General features: G+C 46.5%; 1 protein-coding gene and 1 long non-coding RNA gene across 7 annotated transcripts in view; both read left to right on the top strand.

Annotated features, from left to right (window-relative positions):
- DISC1 (DISC1 scaffold protein) overlaps positions 1 to 25638 on the top strand; it is a 342719-nt gene that overhangs the window by 461 nt on the left and 316620 nt on the right. The gene's annotated exons all lie outside the window — the stretch shown is intronic.
- On the top strand, positions 6 to 23772 carry LOC141276704 (uncharacterized). The gene is made up of 4 exons (XR_012326676.1): positions 6 to 859; positions 2142 to 2250; positions 21328 to 21437; positions 23585 to 23772. It is a non-coding gene; the product is annotated as an uncharacterized lncRNA (long non-coding RNA).

Here is a 25638-nt window from a genome sequence, read left to right as displayed (position 1 = left end):
TAGGGGTGCTGTCACGGCGGCCCGGCGGGTCGGGGCGGGGGTCCGGCGGGGAGGGTGCGCTGTAACGTCTGGAAATCGTGCAGGTCCGGGCTGCGCCGCTGTTAACATTTTGGGTTTATGCATCCTTGTGAGGTGAGGGAAACTGAAGCAGGACCGCGTGGCGCGCCGCGCTGGGGTCGACGTCGCGCCGGGTCCTCCCCGAACACCATGCTGAGATCCCGGGAGCCGCAGTTTTGGCAGCAGCGCCGGTCGGACCCGCCCGGGCGGGTCCCGGTGGCCGAGGAAGGCGGCCGGGGCGCGCTCGGGTTTGGATGAGCCCGGGGACTGCGCCGCCCGAACCTCGGGTCGCCGTGCGCCCTCACCCGCGCAATCGCGGGACAGGGGACGCCCGGGCGCCCGGTGCCGAGCCCGCGGCCCGACCCCGGGCCGAGTCTCGGCTTCCACCGCATCGGGGACCTGGAGGTTGGGGTGGGTTGAGGAACTTGGTGCTGGTACCGCCCCAAGTGGCTGCTCGGCGAGCAGTTTCACCTCGCGTTTCCTTGGCAGTAGTGACGCCCACGCCCGGCTCGGAGCGATCCCTCCGCTTCCACCGCCCCGAGCACGGGTCACGCTGTCAACACTCAGGGTTGACACTTAGGCCATTACGTGCACAGTTGCTTTTCAGGAACGGCAGGACGTCTCCTACCATCCACACTTTTAAAATACATGCACAGGAATTTGAGACTTGGGAAGAGAATGAGGTTTGGAGTCAGGGAGTATGTGTCCTTGCTGCGTCAGAAGAGGGCCGGGCGACTTTGACAAGTCCTTTAACATCTCTGAGCCTCGATTTCGAACCCCCAGCCCAGAGCTGAGATACACAGTAAGCTCTAAATCATCACCTCAGTTGCTCTTTTCACTAAGCAAAACCTAATTAATTTGGAGTGGTGTAGAAAAACCAGTTTGGTTTGATTAAAGTATGAATAGCGGAGTTTTTTTTAAAGGAAATTTAATCTTATTAAGTTCAGGCACGTGAAGTCTTTTGAGGGTCAGTGGAGACCTGAGCGAAAAGAGGCCGGGAGCTGCTCTCTAAGCTCTGTGACCCTGAGCCTCAGTTTCCTCATCTGTTTACGAAAAAGATAAAACGGGGACAGTAACGTTTTGGGCTGATAGAGCTGCCTGAGACTCAAATGAGGTAAAAGACCTGAGAGCTCCTTGAGGCATGCAAGTCACTGCTCGCATATAAGACATCACGGCTACCCAGAGGGATAAGAACGTCTGCAGTTTATTTTTACCGCTTGCGGTATGTGCCAGGCAGTCTATCAGGAATCGCTCTGATGAAATCTGCCCCAGACTGTTGTAAGGTAGATACTTATAATCCTCTCCCTGTACAAAGCTGAGATGCAGCGTCACCCTGCTTCTTTCCAAAGGTCACGTGGCTGTTGAGGGTACAGCTAGGATTAGAACCCTGGTGTGGGTGCCTCTCACAGCTGTCTTCTCAACCACTGGCCAAGCTGACGTTATGCAGATGAACTGTAGTTCAGAGCAGACCTGTGTTAGAACAGTTGATAATAATATACGCTGCATATTTATAGACTCTAAAATATGAGTGAATTGTTAGCCCTGGTAGAAGAGACTTTGAAATAATCCTAATTGTTTTCATCCCTATGTAAAAAGAAATCCCATTTTAAGCTGTCTTCTTGTAAAAATAAGCAGTGAAAATTTGCCGAGAAAAAACGTACTAAAACCTTCAAAGAACGTATCACAAGAACTCATCAGAAATCCCCTAAAATAATAGAGTATTGAATAAACACTTTGAGCAAAAGGAAAAAGAAGGAACTCATCAGAGATCTCAAAACTAAATAGAGTTTGCATGAATATTTTATTTTAACATAAATTTGCCAGGACCCTTAGGATGGCACAAGAGGGGTAAACTGGGATTGAGGCTTTTGGTGTCATGGTTACCTGGCAGGGCTGGGACCCAGGACATTTCTGCAAGGACCTCACTGTTCACCTGAGATGCCCCCAGAAATGGACCGTCAGGCAAAGTCTGTGCACCTGAGGGAGCGTGTGTGCCGGGTTTCTGTGTTGCGGGAACAATCCCTAATTCAACTGTTTCCCTTATTCTTTCCTTCCTCTTTTATTCTTTTTTCTTTTTCCAAAAGTAGTGGGTGCTCGTTACAGGAAGCACGGAAAACTACAAACAAGAAAAAGAACACTGAAAACCACCATAATCCCAGCAAAGCAGACCAATGGTTTGGTGTCTCTTTTCTTGTAAGCCATTCCTGTGCCATGTTCATCAATTTCTATCTACTTCCGAAACACTGCATGCAAACTATTATTGTTTCATTAGATGACAAAAATAACAGTAGCTCATTGCTCAAACATTAGGGAAAAAAAGCCCACATTTATTATGTTCATTAAAACTTTTCCTTTGAAAAAAATTCTTAAAATTGTGGTCGAAGAAGGATTAGCGATTAAATGGTTAATGTGTGAATTTTATTGTGATTTTGGTCAGAGTTTGATGAAAGATCTTCAGAGTGAAGAGAGGATACAGGGGTGACCTTTAAATAATAAGATCTAAAGACCAGCACAGAACAAAGTTCCTGAGTATAAAATTTTTAGATTAGGATCATTCGACCAGAATTAGAATAATCTTTTTGACAATGATGATACTAATTCAGCTTATATGCCGGGTTCTCATGCAAAGCCAGCAGAGACCAGTGCTTCCAGAGATGCCCTGGGCAGCCACCCTGGGGCTGGGGCGGGTCCCCTCGGGCATAGCTGTGCCACTTTCCAGCCAGCACCATTTAGTAATGTAAGCCTTTTAGCCCTTGGGAATCTTCTCTTGTTCTCGATTTTAATGACTGTGGTGAAAATTCCTTAGCAAGTATCTTTTGTGCAACAGTCATGCAATTTAAAAAATACTTGCCACAGATGCTTTGACCATTCCAAATCCATTTTCTCTTGAAATCAGAGTTTACCAGCTGCTTCTTTGAGCACAGACTTCACCATCAGCTTCCCATTTTTTCATACCAAGTGGTAGCGGGAGAGGGGAACTGTGGCTGACCAGTGAGTGACATGGTATTTCTATTTGGCTTTGGAAGGCAGTCAGGGGCCCACATGGTGTGCTTAGCTGCCGACATGACCATCGGTTTTCTGTCTGCTTCCTTTTATCCGGCCCTCCTTCCCTTTGGCCACTTGCCTCCTGTCATGGCTCATAAGTGGATGTAGAGATAGGCTTCCTGAGATCACTAGGGTCGCTTCTTGGTCTTCGGGTGTTGTAAAACAGAATCACAGAATTTATTGCTGGAAGAAGCTTCAAACGATCAGGTGGTCAAATCTGTTGCGCTCTGGCCGGTGAGGCACGGACAAGTGCATTTACCAAGTGCAGCTGCTGAGAAATATATATTTGGTCCTTATAATGGTAACCATAGGTGTAGGGGGCCTGATCTTAAATGAGGTAATTGAAATAAATAGACCTAGATTCTTTTTTTTTTTTCTTAAATCTTATTCATTTATTTATCTTTGGCTGCATTGGGTCTTCATTGCTGTGCGTGGGCTTTCTCTATTTGCGGTGAGCGGGCGTTACTCTTCGTTGTGGTGGCTTCTGTTGTTCCGGAGCATGGGCTCTAGGCACGCGGGCTCAGTAGTTGTGGTGCACGGGCTTAGTTGCTCCGCGGCATGTGGGATCTTCCCGGACCAGGGCTCGAACCCACGTCCCCTGCATCGGCAGGTGGACTTTCAGCCACTGCGCCACCAGGGAAGCCCTAGGCTCTGTTTTTTTGGTTTTATTTTTTCAGTACTCGGGCCTCTCACTGTTGTGTTCTCTCCCGTTGCGGAGCACAAGCTCCGGATGCACAGGCTCAGCGGCCATGGCTCACGGGCCCAGCCGCTCCGCGGCATGGGGGATCTTCCCGGACCAGGGCACGAACCTGTGTCCCCTGCATCGGCAGGCGGACTCTCAACCACTGCGCCACCAGGGAAGCCCCCCTAGGCTCTATTTTTGACACAGGAGAATGTATGTGTTTTGCATTTATAAATGAAAGCATATCTCATCTTACTAAAATACTGATAGGCAAAGGAGGACAATTTCACAGCAGTGGAATAAGAAAAAAAGCAAAGAGAAGATAAATGGGGGCTGTGTTTCTCATACACTGGAAACATAGACTTGTGAAAGCTGTTTTGTGATTACAGATCCTCTGCTGAAAAAAAGTTTGTGTATCTCAGTACAATTCTTTTTTTTAATTAGGGTGTAATTGACACTAACATTATATTAGTTCCAGGTGCAGGACAGGTATTTGTATACATTGTGCAATGATCATCCCAGTAAGTCTAGTTAACATTCCTCACCTTAGAAAGTTACAAAGTTGTTTTTTTTTTTTTCTGGTGATGAGAAGTTGTAAGGTCTCAACTCCATACAATTTATTACTATTTCCTTGGTGCTTTCATTATAGCCACGAGCCGGGCATAGTGGAATGTGAGACAGCTGACCTTGGGTATAGATAATCTGCATTCAATTCAAATAGTAGATCTGACTCTTATCAATGCTTTTGTTTTCCTCTGGTTATGGAATTCTCTCCTAGAAGAGACACTAATTTATCCATTTATTCATTCCGTTGTATTTATCCGTTCAGGAACATTTATTTGGCACCTACTGTATGCATGGCACTGTGGTGTACCCAGCAGGGTGTTTAAAGATGTATCAGATTGTCCACAAGGACCATCCAGTCGAAAGGGGAGATCTAACGAAGCCTGGTACTCTCTCCGGGTGATTTAAGGCAACCCTCAGATTTTCGCAGCCACCGTTAGGACGCTTCTTCCAAAGACATCTCAGTCCTTCCTGTGTCTTCCCAGTCCCGACAATTGTGTCAGTATTTCTCTGCTCAGTACCTCCTGCCAGTCGGGCCTGCACACTGCTGCCAGGATAATCTTCCTAAAGCAGAGATCTGATTAGGTCCCTGTTCCCCGTGCAAAGACTCAGTAGGGTCCTGCAAGCAAATTCTTAGCATTCCTTTCCAGGCCTTCCGTAAACAGGCCACTAAATCCCTAAAATGGTTACTCTGACCCTTTTCCTGCACACTTTATTCTGTCCACCAAGAACATGATGGAATCTGTCCTCTTTGCCCCCAGTCTCTCCACATCTTGCCAGTAATACTTCCCAGCCTTCTCTGGTCCTCTGGGATCATCTACTCTTTTCCACTTCTTCTGTTACAGTTTGTTGTGTATTTAACCCGCCTTCCCAACTCCAGTGTAAACCCCTTCGACTCAAGGAAGCTCTCTGGTTGATCACCTTTCCCCTCCTGTATGTAGCCCATTCATGGTTTATTCCACTCTGACTGAGTTGAATTAAACGATTTATTATATTTTAGATTGAGCAATCCCGTGTGTGGATTAACCCCGTCTTGTTATTTTTATGTCTTTCGAAACCAACCAAGAGTTCCAGAAGTTCCTCTCAGTTCAAAAGTTTATTGAAATGCACAGATCACATTGCCGCACACCGTGGTGGCTGTTTAGATTTTAAAAAAACGTGTAGATTGTTGTCCGTACCCTTGAGAAGCCATGGTCCAGGGGAAAAAAGAGAATTAATTTTTGAAGTTTCTGGGTGCTGTTTCATCAGAATGGCAATTGGGATACGCCAACATCATCAAGAAGTAAGCAGCCCCTGGTAGGTACCCAGTGAATATAGGATGGATGGATAGATAGGCAGGTGAGTGGAGGGAGAAAGAAGGAATTCTTTAATTTAGAATTTATCAATTGCAATGTTTACTGCTGGGTATAACAATTTTTTTTTTTTTTTTTTTTTTTTTTTTTTCGCCATGTGGGCCTCTCACTGTTGTGGCCCCTCCCGTTGCGGAGCACAGGCTCCGGACGCGCAGGCTCAGCGGCCATGGCTCACGGGCCCAGCTGCTCCGCGGCATGTGGGATCCTCCCGGACCGGGGCACGAACCCGTGTCCCCTGCTTCGGCAGGCGGACTCTCAACCACTGCGCCACCAGGGAAGTTTTTTGAAGATAACTTAGGCAAGTATTGATTTCCACACTTGTATATAGAATGTGCTGCTCTTCATCTAGGAAGAGAGAGACTAGTCCATCTCTAGACACTCTGTGTTAATTTCCTGGCCGTGGTGTTACCATTTAGTCAATCCAGCAGCTGGGAGGCCCGCAGCTGGTGGGGGCGGAGCGAAGGGGAGCGTTCACGCTGATCCCACACTCATGACCTCATCCTCCACCCAGCCGCCTCACTGGCTTTGGGGATTGTAGGATGAGTTCTGAACTATTTCCCAACAGGGCAGCTTTTGTGTGTCCTCCTCTGCTTGACTCAAATAGTCGTTTGAACGGAAAAATGGACAAATTCTGTCATTTTAATGCAACTGTTACATTTTCTTGACTTTAGGATTTGGGATTATCTAGGTACATTCATTCCAATAAATACTGGAATGTTTTTGAAACTTTTTTGAAAAGCATAAGGTGATATATAAGGAAAGGTATTGATACTACACCTGTTTTTCCCAGTTTGCTGAGGTGGAGTAGGGCTCAGTGAAAATAAAATGAGATATCCCGAAGGGGTTATTTACCTTAGGCTGATCTTGGGGTACATTTATATTGACTCTGCTTTTAAAATTATTTTTAAGGAGCATAAGACCCTTTAAAAAAAACAGTATCCTATCCAAATTAGGAGACCGCCTTTCCCAGTACAGTGAATAATTCTTCATCATTACAGAGCCAGGAAGGGGTGAGTCAACCAGAAATTTAGTGGAGAGAATATGCCTTTGCATTAGTCTGGGCTGAATTTCTTGTCTTATTTATCTTCTTATCATTTGTGTTAGACCCGTAGTAGGAATAGAGACTTACCGAATTGCATGGGTTTAAACTAACATTGTAATTTGACCACCATGGCGCGCAGGGGAATTGCTTCCCAACCGGTGGTGGCTCCTGAAATGTGGCATGGGAGGCTCAGGCAGCAGCTGGGTTTGGAAAGGCAGGGTAGGGTACGTGTCTTAAAGTTGCTTTTGCACGCGAACACAGTCTTGAACACGCTGCATGTTCAAGATCTATACAAGTGGTGAAAATTTCTAAAGGCTCTGCCACTCACACATTGCATAAGAGAAAAACCTCAGCTGCCCATATCAAAGTACACCCTGATGATTTTAGTTTGGAGTGGCTTTAGACGACCCAGGAAGCATGTGGGGACTGCAGCACCCCAAGCTGACGTTTGGCACTGCCCCTGCCCCTCCAGAGCCTATCACCCAGGATGTTCATCAGGTATCAAGATGTACTGTGAATTTCTGAAACATGGACCAATGCACCTTTTAATGGAAGTGCGGAGGTGTGTGGCAGATTTCTTTTAAATTGTGATCAATTACTCATTATTGATGTGGGTAAGTGATGGTTAACTGTGACTGGCCGAGTGGCCGGATGGATAGGACTGAGAGTCAGGACCCTGGGCAAGTCCTTTAATCTCTCTGAATCTTAGTGTCCTTCCTGGTCAGCCCTCAGTGTAGAATTGTGGTAAAGGTCTAATCCGATCATTTATATGAGCGCATCATAATCTGTACCATTTACGTGTAAAGCATTGTCTTGATGGTAAACTCGCTGATATCGCCTCTAACATCAATCCTGCCTGTGATCTCAGTTTGCCTTATAGCTTGTCCCTCACACCCTAATCCAGGTCCCTGATCCTTTAACTGAATCGCATTAGTGTTTCTGCAGCAAAATAGATGCTCGTGCCCTTAACTCAGTGAGCTGGATAGACTCTCCATCGCCTCACATCTGTGCACACGAGGGCTTGCAGACTCCTGCAGGATGCGTGAGGGGAAGCTCGCGGTTCTCCATGATGCATCCCGAGCTTGTACAATCGTTGTTGTACTCGTTTTGCTGCCTCTCCTCCCCTTCCCCTCATTTTCTCCTGCTGCATCCCGAGCTTGTACAATCGTTGTTGTACTCGTTTTGCTGCCTCTCCTCCCCTTCCCCTCATTTTCTCCTGCTGCATTTCCAATTCTTAGCCTCAGTGGCTGTTGTATTATCTCTGCTCTCCCCGAGATGGGCCCCCCGATATGCTGCCTTTGTTGTGAGACACAAGCCCAGCCTGCATAAGGGGTGAGCCCAGGGACGGAGGCGGCGTTGCAGGGGAGGGAGAGCTTCAGCACGCTGCCAGCGCAGGAGTGCAGACTGGCTCTTCTACAAGGCAGCGCTGGCAGGCGGTCTGCTCTGCGGGGTCCGGGGGCTCCCGTGCTCAGCTTCCAAGACGGTGTGCCCACCAGGCCTGGCTGGTGTTTGGTCCTTGGTCTGACACCTGGGTTCTCGGGCTTTGCCTCGCCCTTTGGGAGGGCCGGGCTGTGTAGTCTGCCTTGCACTGGCTTTGACTCTGCTCTTTTTTTTTTTTTTTTTTTTTTTTTTTTGCGGTACGCGGGCCTCTCACTGTTGTGGCCTCTCCCGTGGCGGAGCACAGGCTCCGGACGCGCAGGCTCAGCGGCCATGGTTCATGGGCCCAACCGCTCCGCGGCATGTGGGATCTTCCCGGACTGGGGCCCGAACCCGTGTCCCCTGCATCGGCAGGCGGGCTCTCAACCACTGCGCCACCAGGGAAGCCCTGACTCTGTTCTTGATGCTGCTGCCTCTTGGATCAATCCTTGGGGGCCACATTTTGCAGTCCGAGGGCAAACGATGCCCCACCCTCTAATCCTCCCGGGCCCCAGAGCCCCTGCTTGTCTTGGAGGGAGCTGTAGACAACTGCTGTCATTGATGAGCTGGAAGGAAGAGGGGTTGGAACTGTCAAGGTGCCCCCGTAAATGTCCACCCCCCCACCCCCCGGCAGCCGGGGTGGGCGATGCCTTTGGCTCCTATGTTGCTGTCTAGGGCTGTGAGCGCTCGAGGGGGCTGCTGGTGATGAGGAAGCTTCGCATGGCTGATCGATAGCAAATGATCGCGGAGAGTGAAGGTGGTGTAACAGAGCACTTGAGGGTTGGCTCTGGGAAGGGAATTCTGAAATTCTGGTCCTAGAGCCAGTCGATCTTTGCCTTTTCCAGGTGTAATTTAATTTTGGGTTTGTCTTTATAAAATTTTCATCTACATGAAATGTACATTCTCCGTTCTCTCTGCAAGATGCTCCACTGGTTGGAATTTGGCTTCTTGGAATCCCCTCTGATAGTTTGCCTCTCCTGTTGCAGAAAATTCCCCGCTCTTGCTGGTATCATCTCACACCCAAAGAGGGCATTCTAACCTCAGAAGAGGCTCAGCTCAGCAGCGCGCCTGCCATGCCTTTCTCTCTAAGCATAGAGTTTGGCCTCTCCCTTGGCTTCTCAGGTGTTCTGGCTGCAGGGAAGAAATTGGCACAGTCCACGCTTATTTAATAAGACCGTTATGGAAGTGAACCCAACCTGAGTGCTGGCGGGGACAGAGGGGTACCCAGCTGATTGCTCTGCCACCAAACCTCACCAGCTCCCTGTACATTTCTGGAGCTGTCACTTGGGAGCCGTTTTCGCTGAGGGAGAACCACTGTGAGGCTGGGGACTTGGCAGTCTAGTTGGCAAATCCCCTGGGTGTCCTTTCAGCATTGTCTGCAGGGACTGTAGGAGTCAAAGGCGCTTCAGTGCAAAGAGAATGCCAGATTGTTCCCTGGAACCCCAAAGGAACCAGAGTCAAAGGGGCTTTTTGTTTCCCCAGGAGAAAAGCCCACAGGAAGTCTCAGCTTCCGATACTCCTCTGCAGCCTCATCGCCCATCAGAGCTGACTGTGCTCCGGCCTCCCTTGAGGGAGGCAGTAACTTGAACAGAAAATAAATAAATGGAAGGATGCCGTTCTCCGTGGCCGGGGTGGTGCACACGTGTTGGGCCCACGAGCATGCAGGTTGGGCCCTTCCTCCAGGCCTGGGGCCCAGGTTCCCCCTGCAGAGAGGGCTCGACTGGTGAACCGAACGTAGTCATGGCCACTTCATGCTGTTCTTGTAACAGAGAAGAGCCAAACCTGACTCCATGTTGGATCTGATTTTTTTTCTTTAACCTTTGCTTTCCGCTGCTTTGGTTCACTAAAACGATCCTGTCTGTACACAATGGCCCGCCTCAGGGAACCCTGCCCCTCTGCCTGAAGGTTAAACCAAAGTGCCTTTGTTCAGGGCAACCTCCGGCCCCTGTCCACCTGTGCATGGCTGCAAGAAAGAAGTTAACACACCCCCTGCCCGAGGCTGGCCATTCCAGGGGATATTGGCAAAACTTACGGCCTTTTTACTTTACTTCCTCACCCCTCCCCCTCTCTGTGCTCTAAAAGAAACTGGCATCCAGACCCCGATAAGCTGGTTTATCAGAGACACTAGTCTGCCGTCTTCTCGGTCTGCTGGCTTTCCGAATAAGGTCGTATTCCCTGCCTCAACGCCTTGTCTCCCGATTTATTGGCCTGTCGTGCGGTGAACAGAGCGAGCTTGGACTTGGTAACATTCTGAGAGTCAACGGTGGTCATGTGAGGAAAGATCTGAGCCCGGCCTCTGCCCCATCGTCGGCCCTCAATGGGGCTAACATTAGATTTCAAATTTCTACCAGCAGTTCTGTCACTTACCAGGTATGTGACCAGGAGCAGGCCATTTGATTTCTCTTCGGCTGTGAACTGGGCAATAATAGTGCTTATTTCATAGAACCATTGTGAGGATAATGAGACACACACAAAGGGCTTAGAAAATACTAGCTTATTAGAACCGGTGGGCTGCGGCCTAGAGCTGTGCAGGCCATGTCCAGCCAGGAGTACACGTGAGGGCCCAGGGGGTAGTGGGGCTGACCCCCGGCCTGGGCCCTGGTGTTGAGGAAGGGGTGCCTTCTTCCAACCCATCAGCTCAGAGGGACCACCTTTTTCTAATTTATCCTCCCAGAGGGAACATCTTTTTATAGTTCATCACCCCAGAGCGGGCGCCTTTTAAAAAATTTGCACAGTGACACCGTGTGTGGTAGCTGCAGCCCTGTGGACAAAAGAAAGATGCTATTATTAGTGTAGCACACAGACCCTTCCGGAGGGAGAGCGTGTATCGCATGCCTTACCTGGCTCCAGCTTGGTCATTTCACTTTTATTTCAGTGATATGATTACCATAGTCAGAGGAGCAATGTTGCTATTTCCTCAATTCTAAATTTTCTCTAGAATTTTCCTTGAGGCCAAGGGCTATAATTTCCTGCCTTCCAAGGCCCCCTCATCACCACTGCCTTTCACCTGTCCTCTGGAATGCACATTTTTTTTAAACATCTTTATTGGAGTATAATTGCTTTACAATGATGTGTTAGTTTCTGCTGTATAACAAACTGAATCAGCTATACATATACATATATCCCCGTATCCCCTCCCTCTTGCGTCTCCCTCCCACCCTCCCTATCCCACCCCTCTAGGTGTCACAAAGCACCGAGCTGATCTCCCTGTGCTATGCGGCTGCTTCCCACTAGCTATCTGTTTTACATTTGGTAGTGTATATGTCCATGCCACTCTCTCAGTTCGTCCCAGCTTCCCCTCCCCCCTCCCCGTGTCCTCAAGCCCATTCTCTACGTCTATGTCTTTGGAATGCACATTTGTTAACACAGGTTGGAAAAGAATGGGTCAGAGTGTCAGCTGGGTGCTGGTTATTGACTCTTGGCCTCTCACCCATCCTTCGGTGCTTTGCACTTTACTGCCGGGGCTGGGAGTCAGACACATCCCTGGCTCCATTGCCAGCTCCCTTCCTGTTAAATTCTGCCACCTGGAGGTAGTGGTGGGAGACCAGAGGCAGGAGGGAGAGAAGGCTTCCTGGTTCGGGTTTTACAGTGGGGCAGTTGCAGGCAAGGATGGGTGATTGGGGCTCCAGCAGCCCTGACAGGTAAGCCCTTTCCCCAGGCTCCAGAACCGATGGGCACGGGCTCTGCAACAGTCCAGCCGACTGAGCAGCCTCAGGGATGCAGCCCGGAGCACCAGTGTCTGACCTCTAGCTATTATCCCTTCTAGCTCTCCTTCTTCTTTGTGCTTTTCCAGTTCTTTCCATACCTTTGTGACCAACTCTCTGTATTAAACGTCCTCTGTTTGGCATACCTGGAGTGGTCTCAGTTTCCTGCACGTTGCGTGTGGTCTCTGTGGATCTGTTGGGTGCTTAGGGCTGGGTCCACTCCCCAGGATCTCTTCCTTCCTGTTTCCGTCTTCACACGTGTCAGCATTACTGCCGTAGCCTTTACAAGAGGTTTTCAGCCTTCAGCCTCTTTCTAATCATGGTGTCATTATGGTCAGATTAATTTTCCTAAAACTCTAGTTCACCCAGCTCACACCTCTGCTCAAAACCCTGCCTTTGGGCTTCCCTGGTGGCGCAGTGGTTGAGAGTCCGCCTGCCGATGCAGGGGGCGCGGGTTCGTGCCCCGGTCCGGGAAGATCCCACGTGCCACGGAACGGCTGGCCCCGTGAGCCATGGCCGCTGAGCCTGCACGTCCGGAGCCTGTGCTCCGCAACGGGAGAGGCCACAACAGTGAGAGGCCCGCGTACCGCAATAAAAACCAAAACCAAACCAAAACAAAAAACCCTGCCTTCACAGCCGTTTGGTAAGGGGCTAGTCACCTATGACCTAAACCCCATTGGTGAGCGTCATAACATGGCACTGTCTCCACAGTCTTAACAACAGACTGTGTACAGGTCCGTATACTCCGAGGGTCGTTCTTTCGCCCTGGCTCGGGGGCAGGCAGTTGGCTCAGTGGCAGACACACCCATAGTCGTGTGACTGTGAGAAAGGTTGCAGAGCCTGCTGGTGGCTTCTGCTGCATCTCCTTCCCTCCCCTCACCGGTTCCTGTTCAAGTCAGGCCGGGGCCTTTAGGCCAGGGTCTTAGGTTGCACTGGCCCCTCTTCCTCTCCTGGAGGACAGCAGTCAGTGTACAAGGTCGGCCCGATGTCCCGGGATTAGGGAGGTGGAGTCCAGGAAGCTTAAACCGTGTCACTTCTTATAAACTGATGGAAATAGATTACGGTGAAAAGTGCAGATGAGCTGTGAGCCTAGATGAGATTGTCATTGTCTTGGGACGGGAGGTTTCTCACCCCCATAAATTTTCTGACTTCTTTGAAGTAGTGTTTTTAGGAAATTCCAGAGCAGAGGGGGTGGGAAGAATCTCTTAATGGAAATGAAAGGGGACGTTATAAGGTCAACTGGAGGAAAAATATTATGGTTAATGTTCAAACGTAGCTTTATTGTTTTTATGTAAAAGTCAAAACATAGGCGTTACAAAACACCAAGCGAGCCTGAAAATACACGGTACAAGAAGTGATCACTGAAGCCTCTCCTTCCTCACTGAATGCTTTAGTGAGGATCCTTCTGGAGGGTTTTCAGGCCTGTGTTATACACACATGCAGTTCTACAGAGGTGGGATTATGTCCCCTTGTTTTCTAATCTATTTTTTCCCATTAGTTAGTACAGCACAGAAACGTTTTCATGTCAGTAAATATTGCTTTACTTTATTATTTCTAATGGCTACACAATATCCCATGTTTGCCCTGTTGATTACTCACCCAGCCACATTAAACTGGAATGTTTACGGTCGTGCCCCCTTAGAACATGCTAGCTTTTATTAAGTTCCTGTGTTTACGGTGATGCTGGGAATCTAAGGTATTCTGAGATATCAGTGCTTAGAACATCAGAAGTGTGGTTCCCTGCTGGGGGAAGTTCACTTCTCCCTCCGTTTACTGCTGGCTACCCTAAGGCACCGCTCGGATGGAGGGGACGCTCTGCCTGACACTGCCGTCCAGGGACTCAGGCTGACAAAGGGCCTGCCACCTTTAGCATGTGGCCTTTGCCACCCAGCCAGTGGATAGTGGAAAAGAGAGAGCAGAAGACTTCCTAGGGGCTGTTCAAGGATCAGACCTGGAAGTGGCTGACCCTGCTTCTGCCCACATCCCATTCGTCAGGGTTGAGTCACATGGCCACAGGAAACCGCAAGGGAGGCTGGGAAATTCTCTTAGCTGGGTATGAGGGAGGAAAAGACCTTCGTTTGGTGAACAGCAACCAGTCTCTACTAGAGCTCCCCCTAGTGGTCTCCAAATCCCGGTTCTCTTTTCCTCTCACATCTGGAAACCGCACCGCCCGCCCGCCGCCGCCCCCGCCCCCCCCACCCGCCCCCCAGCAAGGAGACACCATGCGGCCCTTGCAGTCATTGCAGATGGCTTTTCTCCTTTCTGTCTAAATGAGGATCCCGGCTTAACGGGCCTTACTAAATGAGCTTCTGTGACTTATGAACTAAAAAGGAATAAGTTATTTACCTCCTCCTGAGCCCCTCCCAATTTTCAGTGATGGAGCAGAGACAGGATGACACAAGACTAAAAACTCCCCTTTGAACAGGGTGAAATAGGAGATTGACCATAGTCACGTGCATCTCCAGGTTCAAAGCAATCCTGGAAGCCAGTGGGTAGGCAAGGTGAAGGCCCCCTGCCAGGGAGTGGGAGAACTTTCTCCACGGGGCCTTGATTCTGCTCTCTGAGAGGGAGTCTTTTGTTAATTGTCTGCATGGCCCCTGGCTCTGTGCTGCCGGGGTCATCCTGTCCTTCAGTCTCCATGGCAACATTTGAAGCGTTGCTGGGGAGTCGGCCATCTTTACGAGGGCGAGGGCGTGCACAGCTTTTTCCGCCCTCTGTTTAGTGGCCTGAGGTTTTTAAAGGCTCGTATAGACTCTTTATTCAAAGTCCAGGCTCATGATGTCTTAGGCCGTACATTTCTGTCAACAACTTAGTAGGATTCTCTTCTGTTTTCTTCCATTAAGTTCGTTATACCAATGGCTAATCCCAAAGTTTTTTCTTAGACATTATTGTCAGGCTTGATTTATTATATAACTGTATCACCCCATACCCTTCCTTCTCAACTGAATGGTGGTTACCTTGAGGCCCTCGGATTCAGATGGGAAGGCATCACTCTTGATCAGTTCTTTGCCACAGGGCTGAGGCTTTGGGCCTTTGTCACTTATAAGCTTTTTCAATCTTATTTCTTAGTGTTTGAGAGAGTCAGGTTTTCCAACCCTTCAGGCACACAAATTGATGGATTCTATCCTCTTTCATTTACGCCTGCAAACCAACAAATTCTTGACCGATCATATCTTTTTCTTTAAAATTACTTTAATATCATCTTTACTATTGCTTTTATTTTATTACTAATTCTCTACTTTCCCATTTCCCCCACTGGCCGCCAGCTTGGTAGACACTAGGTCTTTCTTAGTTACTGCAGGTGGTGATTTTGCCAAACATTTTGCCATTGCATAACTTGGATCTCCATCTTTCCAGTCTCTGATATCAGTTTCCTTGCTGTCCACTGCTTGGTTGTTAAGCCAGTACCGCTTATTTTATTGGTGCCTACTTTAAGACACCAATTTTTGTACTAGTTAACCCCTGCTATTGTAATATAAAAACTAAATTCTCAGTAGCATAGCACTTTCAGAGTTTGTTTCTTGCTGATATAAATTACATTTTGAGGCAAGGCTGTTGGTGGTGGGGTTTGGGAGGGGAGGGCATTCAGGGAGTCAGGTGGACCAGTGCACGTCCATTTCAACCTGCGGCTTCCAAAGTCCCCTTAGAGCATTGACATTTAATCGATAGAGGAAGGAGGACTGTGAGATGACTACAAAGGAGGTTTTTATTAGCTAGGCCTGGAAGGGGTGGCCGTCATTTCTGTCCACAATTTCATTGACCAGAACTCAGTTACATGGCTGCACATAATTTCAAGGGAAGCTGGGAAATGTGTTCAACTGTGTGTCTCAGAGAAAAGGGAAATGGGCTGGTGAATAGCTATCAGTTTCTGCTTGGATGCCTATGTAGCAGAGACTCTTTTAAAGACCTTATATATATGAACTTCTTTAATTCTGTGAGATAGAAACGGTTGATATCCTCATTTTACAGATGGGAAATTGAGGCACTGGGAGGTTAAATAGCTCCCCAAAGGTCACACAGCTAACCAGTGGTGGAGACAGGATTTGAATCCAGACTACCTTGTCTGGCCCTATTCACTACTCTATACTGATAACGCAGAATATTGTTAAAACTTAAAAGTTAAATGTAAAAATTGATAAAGGTAAAGATCACAGATTTAAAGGTTAAAAAGTGAGAATTAGAAGTGATACATTTAAAAATTACATAAAATAAAGAGAAATAACTATAATTGAGAAGCAAAGAATACAAGCTTAAAAGAATGATACACAGCCTTCAGTGTAAATGAGGGTAAAATGTGGTAAATGAAACACAATGGATAAAGATGAAAGAAAGTGGAAATTAGGGAAAAAAATACTTATAAAGTAACTGGAAACTGAAAAAAAGCCCAAAGATGAAGTGAGAAAATAGTGAAATAATACAAAAGAATAAAAATATTAAATAAGAGAAAGTAAGAGTTAAATAAGTGAAACTCAAAATATGAAGAAAGGCAAACTCAGGACTCATTTAGTGAGACACAATACAGCTAAGGTTCAAAACAATGAAAATAGAAGTTTCCTGTAGGCAAAATAAGAAGAAAGTTAAACCAAAAATGATAAATGAAACTAAAATGATAGAAAAATGACACACTCTTTAGAAGACAATTGGGATTTTAAAAAGAAATTCACAGAAACAGGTACAAGAAGTAGCAGTGTAAATCCTGCTCTCAGAGTGCTCCAATCTGAACCAACACCTGTGATTAGGGGTCCCCAGTAGACATTCTCAGGGCTGGGAGCTGAGGGGTAGAGGGGGACCTGGGATCTCCCCTCCTTTACAGACCGTACAGTGCCTGAGTGGAGTGATGTCAGCAAAATGGGGGAGTAGGAAGCGCCAGGCCCTTGTTCCTCCATGGGAAGTTTAAAAACAAACAAACAACAAATAACAGTTAGAGACCAGCTCAGACAACTTTACAGCAGCTCTGGAAAATAGAGGACTACAGCAACTAAGTGAATGTCCAGAGAACAAAGAGCCACCTTCAAGATGGTAGGTTCTACAGAATTTAAATGATAAATGCATAAGGAATAATTATAAATCTATTTGAATGAGCACACAGTGTATAAAGATGTAATCTGTGACATCAGGAATGCAGAGAAGGGGATGGAGCTGTGTGGAAGTAGAGTTTGTGTTCCCTATAGAAGTTAAGTCGGTATCAATTCAAATTAGATTATTATAACTTTAGGTTTTATACGTAATCCTCCTGGTAGCCACAAAGAAAATATCTATAAAATACACATAAAAGGAAATGAGAAGGGAATCAAAATGTGGCACTAGACACAAAGGAAGGCAATAAAGGAGGAGATGAAGGGCAAAAAAGCTATCAGACATGCAGAAAACAAATAGCAAAACCGCAGAAGTAATTCCTTCCTGATCAGTAATTACCTTAAACGTAAATAGGTTAAACTCCTCAGTCAAAAGGCATAGATTGGCAGAATGGATAAAAAACCATGATCCGGTTACATGCTGTCTATAAGAGACTTCCTTTAGGTCTAAGGACACACAGAGAGTGAAATTGAAAAGGTGGAGAAAGAAATCCCCTGCAAATAGTAAGCAAAAGGGAGCCGGGGTATCAGTACTAGTAATATCAGACAGAATAGACTTTAAGCGAGAAACTGTTACAAGAAACAAAGAAGGACATTATATATTGACGAAAGGGTCAATTCACCAAGAAGGTATGATAATTATAAGCATAGATGTACCAAATATCAGAGCTCCAAAAGGTATGATGCCAACATTGACAGAACTGAAGGGAGGAATAGCTCTAGGGTACCGCGCCTGTGCAGTGCAGCAGGCAGGCCAGCCTCCCTCGCGTTCCCCACTCCCCTCGATGTGGGCACCTGGGTCTCTAGGAGCTCCCTGCTGCCTGCTGGCGTTTGAGTCCCTGTGCTGCACGTGAATTCTGACCTTGGCTACCCTGTCCCTCCTACTTGGTGATCAGCATATTCCCAGCTTGGTTGTGTCCCCTCCCACCCTGCTGCCTGAAAGGCCTCTCTTTCCTCCAAACTCCATCCCCTCTAGGGAGGTTTTTATGAGCCCAAATCAATGACTTACATCACTCACCCCTAGCCTGGGGCACAGATTGTCTGTACCTCTTGTTTACCAAATCATGTTTGCGTTTATCTGACACGTGTATTTCTTTCTTTTTAAAATTTAATTTAGTTTAATTTGCGTGTGTGTGTTTTTCCAGCATCATGATTTAATTAAGGGAGCATATTCATTGTAGAGAATATACTGATGATTGTAAATATGACTCCTCATTACAGCCTTAAAATTTTTGAAACACCAAAGCACAAAGCTGTCAAGTATATATCCAAACTACAGGTACAAAACAAGTACATGTATTTTCCATGCTCCAAAATTGAGTGCACACTGTACTGTCATAGGGAAGAGGTTTACAAATGAAGATCTGACAATAAAGTACTCAAGATTGATATACCAAAATGAAATATAAAATAGAGTTTATAAAAACAAGTTTGACAACAGCAGAGTTGACCCTTTTCATCTCTGAGCAAAAATGCATTTCATGATACATACCCTCTCCTAAAATGAATAAGATGGTCACTTAAGAATGCTCTAGGGGCTTCCCTGGTGACACAGTGGTTAAGAATCTGCCTGCCAATGCAGGGGACATGGGTTCGAGCCCTGGTCTGGGAAGATCCCACATGCCGCGGAGCAACTAAGCCCGTGAGCCACAACTACTGAGCCTGCGCATCTGGAGCCTGTGCTCTGCAACAGGAGAGGCCGCAACAGTGAGAGGCCCGCGCACCGTGATGAAGAGTGGGCCCTGCTCGCCGCAACTGGAGAAAGCCCTTGCACGAAACGAAGACCCAACACAGCCAAAAAATAAATAAATAAATAATTAAAAAAAAAATGCTCTATTGGGCTTCCCTGGTGGCGCAGTGGTTGAGAGTCCACCTGCTGATGCAGAGGACACGGGTTCGTGCCCCGGTCCGGGAAGATCCCATGTGCCGCGGAGCGGCTGGGCCTGTGAGCCATGGCCGCTGAGCCTGCGCGTCTGGAGCCTGTGCTCCGCAACGGGAGAGGCCGCAACAGTGAGAGGCCCGCGTACCGCAAAAAAAAAAGAATGCTCTATTTATTTTCTCTATACTACAACATTTTCCATGTCTTTTGAAAAAAAAAATATTGTGCGGGAACTGTGGGATAAGCATGCACGTGGGTGGAGCAGCACGATTGCACTGGTCCTTACGACTCACTTCTAGATAAGGAGAAAGTGTTCCTCATTAGTATGGCCCAGACTTAGCCAATATTCAGTTTGGAAAGACACTGGGTTAAGATCAGAATGATCTGAGATTCCAAGTTCTAGAATTGATGATTTTATATGCCTTTGTATTAGTCAGGTTTCTTTTTTTTTTAATTTTTATTGGAGTATAGTTCATCTACAGTGTTGTGTTAGTTTCTACTGTACAGCAAAGTGAATTGGCCAGACATACACATATATCCACTCTTCTTTACATTCCCCTCCCATACAGGTCATTATAGAGTATTGAGAAGAGCTCCCCGAGCTACACAGCAGGTCCCTACTCGTACATATAGTAGTACGTATATATCAATCCCAGTCTCCCAGCCATGTATTTCTATTTTGTCTGTTTGTTTGATAGGTGTTGAGTTCCTTGGGAGTGAATGCTTCTTTGTCACTGGCACTCAGCACTGTAACCTGAATGTAGAATCTTATTTTTCTGTTGAATCAATAGATGTTTTTTAAAAATTAGGCCTAGGGACTTCCCTGGTGGTCCAGTGGTTAAGACTTCGCCTTCCAATGCAGCGAGTGTGGGTTTAATCCCTGGCCGGGGAGCTAAGATCCCACATGCCTCGTGGCCAAAAAAACCAAATATAAAAAACAGAAGCAATATTGTAACAAATTCAATAAAGACTTTAAAAATGGCCCACATGAAAAAAAATCTTAAAAAAAAATTAGGCCCAAACACTGATCTTAACCCTAAGGATTAGCTAATGGGAGCATCACAGATTTGAAGTTGGACAGACAGAGTTAAGCTACTTAATTTTGTGAGCCTCGGTTTCCTTATTTTTGGATCTGGAGGTCCATTTTTTGTGCCTCTTCTATGTATCAGGCCATATGCTAATGCTCTTGCTTAAGCGTCATGACAACCTAAGGAGTGGGGTACCATTCTCATCCCCATTTTTCTGATGAGAGAACTGAGGCCCAGAGACGTTAAGTAACTTGCCAAAGTTACCCAACTCATAAATGGAAGAGCTAGAATTTGAACCCAGGTCCCCCAACTCCTTTGCTTATTTTTATTTTAAAGATCCACAAATACCTACTGTTCAATCCTTCAACTTCTTAAGCTTGTCTGTGATCTAAGTTGAAGCCCTCCGTTCGTTCTCCCCCTCCCCCAGTGGTAGCTCTGGTGGGCAGAACGATGCCCCTTCAAAGATGTGTTCATCCGAATCCCTGGAACCTGGGAATATGTTGCCTTATGTGGCCAGTGGGACTTTGTAGATGTGATTACGTTAAGACTCGGGATGAGGAGACCATCATGGATTATCCTGGTGCACCCGACGTGCTCACAGGGTCCTTAGAGGGGGACAGGGAAGGCAGGAGTCAAAGACAGATTAGAAGATGCTCTGCTGCTGGTTTTTATTAGAGATTTACAAAAATTTTTATTTATTTCATTTATTTATTTTTGACCGCGTTGGGTCTTCGTTGCTGCACGGGCTCTCTCTAGTTGCGGCGAGCGGGGCCTGCTCTTCGTGGTGGTGCGTGGGCTTCTCATTGCGGTGGCTTCTCTTGTTGTGGAGCACGGGCTCTAGGCACGTGGGCTTCAGTAGTTGTGGCTCGTGGTCTCAGTAGTTGTGGCTCACGGGCTCTAGAGCACAGGCTCAGTAGCTGTGGTGCACGGGCTTAGTTGCTCAGCGGCATGGGGGATCTTCCCGGACCAGGGCTCGAACCCGTGTCCCCTGCGTTGGCAGGTGGATTCTTAACCACTGCGCCACCAGAGAAGCCCCTCTGCTGCTGGTTTTGAAGATGGAGGATGGAGCCCCAAACCAAGGAATTCAGGCAGCTTCTAAAAGCTGGAAAAGTCAAGAAACCAGATTTTCCCTTAGAGCCTCCACAAGGGAAGTAACCCTGCTGGCACCTCGAGTTTAGCCCAGTGATAACCATTTTGGATTTCTGACCTCCAGAACTGTGAGGTAATAATTTGCGTTCCTTTAAACTATTAAGTTTGCAGTGATTTGTTATGGCAGCGATTAGGAAGCTAACACAGCGGTGTTTTTGCTTTCCTTGCCGTCCTTTCCTTCACATCTTTCCCTCCCTCTGTCCACCTTCCAAGTGGTGTTCCGGCGCCCTACTTCACCAGCTGGGTCATCACTTCCCGTGGGTGTGGAAAAGTTCTCGCTTCTGCTTAAGGCCACGCCATGCGGAGTACCTTGCTGCCTGTTTTCTCTTTTAAGGTGGTGTCAAGGAAGGAAAAGAATGGTCCAAATGTGGTGAAGGCTCTCCAGTGCAAGCCAAGATCATGCTTAATATTGGTGCCTACATCACATCACACTGGCCACTCAGGGTGAGTTTATGAACTGCAACCCCCAAGCTTTTCGTATCATAGTAAAGCAAGAGGCCTTATGAATTGTTCTTGTATCTTGTAGAATGTCTGCCATCTTGGGTCATGACGCTTTGGGCTCAAAGGGGGAAAAAATGTACTGATTTAATCTCTCCAGGGAAAGATTTAAAGACCAGGCTAATAAGGAGAGACAGATTGAATGCTGAGAGGAAGATGGCAAATTCTAGAGCTAATCTAATTAAAGGGCTATGAGAACTTTTCATTGGTGCATATATAAAACATGACAATCAGTGTCAGCTAAGAAACCCTCAGCAAATATCCAATCTCATTATTTTTTTCAGCATGACATAGAAAGGTTATTTTATTTTATTTTATTTTGCGGTACGCGGGCCTCTCACTGTTGTGGCCTCTCCCGTTGCGGAGCACAGGCTCCGGACGCGCAGGCTCAGCGGCCATGGCTCACGGGCCCAACCGCTCCGCGGCATGTGGGATCTTCCCGGACCGGGGCACGAACCCGTGTCCCCTGCATCGGCAGGCGGACCCTCAATCACTGAGCCACCAGGGAAGCCCAGAAAGGTTATTTTTAAACAAATACTGGTATGATACAAAAGAAGCTGAGGGAAGCGGGGAGACCCAGGCTAGGTCCTTGCCCATCCTCTATGCCACCCCCTCCTGCTGTTCCAGCGCCACTGTTCAGAGGGCATCGATCTCCCAGCCATTTCCATCCGTGACACATCTGTGACGCTGCCAGGTTGAAGAGTAGGGTAAAATGCTGTCAGGGAGAAGAAAAGGCTTTCATCCTCCCAGGCATTAGGGGCTCAGAGGATGACTGGAAACCTGAGAATCTGGAGAGGAGAGTTCAGGGCTAGCTTCCGAGAAGGAGGTTGGTGAGATTATCGAGAATTCTCAATAGTTCTCTCTGCAAGAGGGAAGAGATATGGGAACATATGTATATGTGTATTCACTTTGTTGTAGAGCAGAAACTAACACACCATTGTAAAGCAGTTATACTCCAATAAAGATGTTTAAAAAAAAATTGGATGACTAAATAGAAAAAAAAAATTCAAAACGGCTGAGCCCTGAACCCTCTGGGCTTCCTAGAATTTTGTATTTCAGTGTTTATGCATTCCCAGGAAAACGTTTCAGACAATGCAGCTAAGATGCTGTACCTCCGAAGCGGCTAAACCAGTTGGCTCCCTGGCTGTGATCACCTTGCACACTTGGTAGAGGGAAGGCAGGGCAGGAACGCGTGTCCCAAAGCAAGTCCTTGCAGAACAACTAGGAGTTAGTGCCCCTAAAAGAAGGAGGAAAGCAATTGGTGAGATGATCTCCATTAACTTTAAGTGACCCGAGAGGACCACGGAGGTCTGGTTTGGATGAATCTGGGGCAGTCCAAAGGTTGCCAAGGGATATAGGAAGAAAATTTTAATTTGCACACTTCAGCTTTGTCGTCTGTCTGATCCGTTTGGAGGTTACCTGGTGGCAGAAGCAGGGCTTCAGTGCGTTCTCACCTTCAGTGACCTTTCCTCAGCTCTCCATCCCTGATCGCTACGGGGAAGTTCTCTTGCTCGTATGATCTGTGTTGTGTTAACACACACACAGAGTGATTGCCATTGTAACGTCCCCTGGATGTGCTCCATCCTCGCTGAGTTAAATTGCTTTCTACTTTGGTAAATCCAATTCAGATTTCTAACTGACCATAGGTTAAAGTTTTAATTTAAAATTCCATTTCTTTTAAAAATTAGCAATTCAGATTTTGCAAGGTTGGTGAGGCAGCTCAGATCCTGAGACTGTTGCTGTTGGAAGGGGCCTTAGCTGTCATCTGTCCTGAGGGATGCTTTGTCGAATTCTTCTGGGGGCAGAATAGTCACTACTTCAAATAGATTACGCGTAACGAGGTAAATGAAAATGCTTTGTAAACTGTAGCGCATTCAACAGGTGTAACTATTTTTTTAATCGAAGTATAGTTGATCAACAAATATTAACTATTATTAGCATTTGTAAAGACGCCTTTTCCATCATTGCCAGCTTTCCTTATAACCTGCATTTTCGTGTTGAACTCCTATTTGGCTTGTTGTGAATATAACGTAAAATAAGTTTATAAATTTATTTAGTAACATTTTCCCCCTCACACACTCATTCCTATACAGGTGAGGGATGTGTCCCCAGGGGTACAAGAGATGAGTTTTAGAGTCCCAGGATGTGACATGGAACGCCATTGGCTCACCTTCTTATATTTTCTTGCTGCCAAGGAGAAAGTCTCAATTTGCTGCTAGTGTGCCCTTAACCTTCTTTAAAACTAATTTCCCTTTGTAATAAAGAAGGAGCCGAGCAGGCTCCCCGCAAAATGCTAGTTTGTTTTCATTGTCTTTATTTGTATGGCTGACTTCTAAATCCGGCAAGTGGTTGTCATATCCCATTTATGGTAGTAATACTGTGAAGTATTCTTTAAAATGTATTTATTTGAGCAAAAGGAATGAGCCAATTTAAGCGAAAGTATAAAGAAAAATATTGATACAGGTGGTGTTCTGCTGTAACAAGCACCGTGAGGTTGGTTGGACACGTGGCTCTCCGTTGGCCTTGAGGGGTGGGCCATTGATCAGAGTGCTGTCCTTTATAACAGAAAAAACACGACTTACTCTGTTTCCCATGGCAGTCTTTTAAATATTTGAAGACAGGACTCATGTTCCCCTTGGGCCTTTCTTTCATTCTGCCTCACCCTTCCCATTCTCCCCATGTGCTGTTGTGTTGCCCCTGCCCTGGGTGTGTGTGAGTCTGTTTCTCTCTCGGGGAATCTCCCTTTTCATCGTGTGTATAGTGGCAGTCCTTGTTCTGATATCAGGGAGCAGTTCCTCCAATCAGATGAGAAAGGGAAATTAGGGACCAATAGGGATGACGTGGAAAGAAGAATCACAGCAGGGAGGTTGCCTGGGGCTTGTCAGGAGGAACAGTTGGGTACAGATTCAGGAGTGATATTTCTGTCCTCAAATGGCTTTATATAGATGCACAAAATAGAGGCTGTAAGCAAAATGAAATTGGAATATGCACATCAGGCAGAGAATTTGGAAGCTCTTTGAGATTCAGGTTGGAAAGTCTGTGAGAATGTCTTTGTGGCTTGCTTCTCTGAGTTTTATTAAAGATTTGTCATCGCTAAGATTGTTTGGTCGATTAAATGAGGGATTGCGTGGAAAATGCTTTGGTTAGTCGGGGTGTGCTATACAAATGTCAAAAATGATTGTTCTTTCATCAGTTGTATTATTACTTTATATTGTCCCCATTACAACATTTACATTCTATTCTGTATCAATACTTTTCATAGTTGTCTAGCCTTAGTGCTTTATTTGAAAGGACCTGGTGCTCCCTGGTAGTCCTTTCATGAAAGGATCTTACCATTTCTGGGTCCTGTACCTTGGTTTATCTCTTGGCTGTCTGGATTTCACCATCCAGAGGTTTTTATCAAGAAGTTCCATGGCTGTTACACTGTCCAACATCCATGCATATTGAATAACGACTTTTTGTTCTCTTTATAATGTTTGGCAACTTGGCTGGGTATAAAATTCTTGAGTGTCCCCACCCCAACCCCCAAACTGTATTGACAGTGTCACTTGGCATTGAATGTTACCTTGGAAGCCAGCTTGAATTTTGCCCTTTATATATGTGACTTGAGTTTTCTCTGAGATTTACATAGGATTCACACTTTTTCTTTGCAGTTAAGTGACTTTACCAGATATCCTGGTGTTGGTCATAATATTTCCATATTTGTTCCTGGATTCTGTGTGTACCTTTTATCTATAGATTCAGATTTTTTAATTCCGTAGATGTTTTCTTCTATTACATCTTTGGTTCCCTATGTCTTTTTTCTTCTTGAGGGACACCTATCCTCCATGTTTGTTACCCTGTATGTATATCATCTTCTCTTTAATTATTTTTTTCTTTACCTTTTCTCTTGCATTTTGTCATTTTCTTAAGCTGACATTCCAAGTTAGTGACTCTATTTTCAGCTGAAACTATACTTCTTGCTGCTTCTGAGATTGTTCTTGGAGAGACAACAGTGAACGGTCTGGAGGCAGGATCTTATTTTCCTGCCCAGGAATTGAACCTGAGTAGCCTGGATGAAAACCAGGCGTCCTAGCTGGTACTCCATCAGGGGATAAAGGTTAGAAGCAAAGTTACCCTGGCTCTTGCCCCATTTGAAAGCAAGAAT

The sequence above is a fragment of the Tursiops truncatus genome, chromosome 16, assembly GCF_011762595.2.
Source record: "Tursiops truncatus isolate mTurTru1 chromosome 16, mTurTru1.mat.Y, whole genome shotgun sequence".
Classification (NCBI taxonomy): Eukaryota; Metazoa; Chordata; class Mammalia; order Artiodactyla; family Delphinidae; genus Tursiops; species Tursiops truncatus.
Note: the sequence above shows the minus strand (reverse complement) of the source record. Positions and strands in the feature narration are given on the sequence as shown.